The sequence below is a fragment of the Nycticebus coucang genome, unplaced genomic scaffold (genome assembly GCF_027406575.1).
Source record: "Nycticebus coucang isolate mNycCou1 unplaced genomic scaffold, mNycCou1.pri scaffold_64, whole genome shotgun sequence".
NCBI lineage: Eukaryota > Metazoa > Chordata > Mammalia > Primates > Lorisidae > Nycticebus > Nycticebus coucang.
The window spans coordinates 30362-33429 of NW_026515589.1; the positions used below are offsets into that span (position 1 = coordinate 30362).

A 3068-nucleotide genomic window follows, 5' to 3' on the forward strand; every position below is an offset into this window, starting at 1 on the left:
TACAAATCCATATTGTCACTTATAAATACTACATTCTACAGCTTATCATTAATTAGGCATGTAAGTCCAACAATGTGTCCTTCTAACTGATAAGCAGAAAACCAAAAAGGAAAAAAAAAATCTTAAAAAGTTGATCCAAGCGTGCCCTCCCACAGTGCCCATGCCGAGTGAGCCACGGCCCTGCCACCAGCTGCACGGACTGACAGGAGGGAAGAAATAATCGTACACGTGCGAGTGCTTCAGCCGCAATCTTAATTTTCAACCCTCAAAACATGGAATATACAAAGATGGATCCTTCACAGAAATCAAAAAACAGGTTGATTTGAGCTCATTTCAAATACAGAAAAAGTATGGCACAGATTTAAGCCACGATGTGGTTTCTTTAATGGTACCAAATCTCATGTCACACATTCCAGTGTGGAGCTTGCTGCTCACACTTACAGGTGGCCTGCCTTAATTCACTCAGTCCTACGTCAAGCACAACATGGGAGGTGATTCAACAGCAATCATAAAAATCAGGCCTGGTTGGCACTATAATACAATCGGAAAAAATAGACCAGAGAGGATTCCACTGGTTCCCAGCCCAGAATATCTCCGCCAGGATAAACACTCTCTTTGTAAAGGGACCAGGGTGCGAAAGGGGGTGCCTAGATTTGGAGTGCTAAAGATACAGGCACAACAAGGCTGGCAGGGCCCTCGGGGTGCCCCTCTGCCCAGTCCCGGCCATTACGTGGCCTCAAACTCATCGATCCGCTGCTTGGTGTTGCCCTGCCGGATCTGCCTCAGCGTCTTGTACTCGTCCCGGCCCTGCCTCATGTTCTAGTTGTGGATAATGTCGTCGTGGGTCCTCTTGTTCTCATCTCTGGCCTGGGACAGCTCGTTGCTTAGCAGCTGCCGCTGCACACGCTCGTTCTTCTCGGCCTCGGTGATGCACTTCTCCTCGTTACAGTCGTCCAGGATGCCCTCGCTGGACAGCAGCTCCCCGCTGTAGCTCATGGGCTCTGTGCCCTCCTCCTGCAGGCCCTCGGGCATGTGGTAGGTGACCGGCTCGTACAGGAGGGGTGGGGGGGTGGAGGCGCGGTCATGGCCAGTGCAGCTCCTCCTTGGCCTTCCCCAGGTCCTCTTGGGCTTCTTTGGCCCTGTGCTGCCACTCTTCCACCTCATCTTCCTTGCGCCGCCTGGCCTCCTCCAGGAGGGCCATCTTGGCAGCGTACTCTGCAAGCTCCGCAGCCAGCTGCTCCTGGCTCTTTATCTGATCCACTGCCTGTTTCTCCAGCTCCTCCTTGGTCCGCAGTGTGGCCATGCGGTCAGCATCCAGGCGCTCGGCCTCCTCCTGCGCCCGCTTCCTCTCTTCCTCCAGCTGCAAGGCTCTCTGAATCTGCTCAGAGAGTTCTCTCTCTGCCTTTCTGGTTTTCTCCTCGTAGTCCTACAGCCTGAGCATGAGCTCCTCATTCTCACACATCTTCTGTCCTTTCTCTCTCTCAACAGTTTCTCTCCTTTTCTTCTCAGTTTCCAACTGTTGCAGCTCCAGCTGCTTCTGGTGCTTCTCCTTGCAGGCCTGGGCCTTAATCTGCTGCACATCGATGGTGTCGGGCTTCCGCCGGCGCATGTAGAGCTGGTGGTTCCGCACGCACAGCTGCAGGATGCGCTTGTTGATCCTCAGGCGCCGGGCACAGAACGCAAAGTCAGGTGCCTTTTTGTGGATGGGTTTAATGACAAAGTTTTTGTCATTGAAAGAGATGTTTCTGATTTCACTCCAAGGGAAGCCAATTTTTGGGGTCAACTTATCATCCTTCTCCTAAATGTTTATTTATTTATTTTGTTATTATTTTTTTTTTTTGTAGAGACAGAGTCTCACTTTATGGCCCTCGGTAGAGTGCCGTGGCATCACACAGCTCACAGCAACCTCCAACTCCTGGGCTTAAGCGATTCTCTTGCCTCAGCCTCCCAAGTAGCTGGGACTACAGGCGCCCGCCACAACGCCCGGCTATTTTTTTGGTTGCAGTTTGGCCGGGGCCGGGTTTGAACCCACCATCCTCGGTATATGGGGCCGGCGCCCTACTCACTGAGCCACAGGCGCCGCCCTCTCCTAAATGTTTAGTCCAAGGGGATCAACTCCAAGCCAGAGGTCTGTTCCTTTCTTATTTTTGATCTCGAAATAGTTGATACCATACATTTCCAGGTCCTGAGCAATCTTGAGATACTCCAACATAGCACTGTCTTTGAGCATCCCACGGTGCTCCACGTGCCACACCTGGATCCGGTCCTCCCACTGGTCCCTGGTAAGTTTGTGCTGGTCCATAACTCTTTGAGGGATCAGCCGCTGGGAGTTGAGGTACCCGGCTTTGTGCACCTCTTTGTTATAATCCCCAAATTTGGCCTGCACGGCATAGGACCCCAGAAGCACTGCGGTCTCAGGGGGGCAGTAAATCTCATCACTGAGGATTCCCTCCTTCACTTGGAGGAAGAAGAGTTTCTGGGTGATGTCCTGGATAAGCTCCTCAGTCACGTCTTCAGGGTAAAACTTGGCCTGAAACTTGAACTGGAAGGGATTTTCCTTCCTGAGATCCTGGGCAGACACCTTCTTATCGAGTTTCAGCCAGGTAGGAAATCCTTTATTATCCACAGTGCGCTCCCCGCTGTCTGCCATTTTCTAATTTTGATTACCACAACTCACCTACGGAAATAGATAATCTGAATCTATATTTCAGAAATGAAATCAGAAATTGACAACTTTTAACACCTCCCACACATGTTTCAGATGGTTTCACTGCTGAATTGCATAAATTCTTACAAACACATAGTCTTACCATACAAGCAAGAGATCTTACTCCTAAGAACTTACCCAACTAACCTGAAAAATTAGACACCAAAGAAAACTGTGCAAAAAGATTAGGAACTTTATAATTGCTCAACCTGGAAGCAAGCATGATGTCCTTCACAAGGTTCATGTCCCAATAGTCTTTGATACACTGATCCAACAGTGTATTGAGTGATCAAAACAATTGAAATATTTAGCTGCTAGAAGTTGTTTTTTAAAACCTTAACTGTATATTTCTCAGTGAAAC

General features: G+C 49.5%; 1 pseudogene across 1 annotated transcript; it reads right to left on the reverse strand.

Moving 5' to 3' along the window:
• Positions 1–532: 532 nt before the first annotated feature.
• Positions 533–2621, reverse strand: LOC128579532 (ezrin-like; annotated as a pseudogene). Its single transcript, XR_008378183.1, has 2 exons — positions 2084–2621; positions 533–1792 (listed from the first exon to the last, which is right to left on the reverse strand). The product of XR_008378183.1 is annotated as an ezrin-like (transcript).
• Positions 2622–3068: the final 447 nt, after the last annotated feature.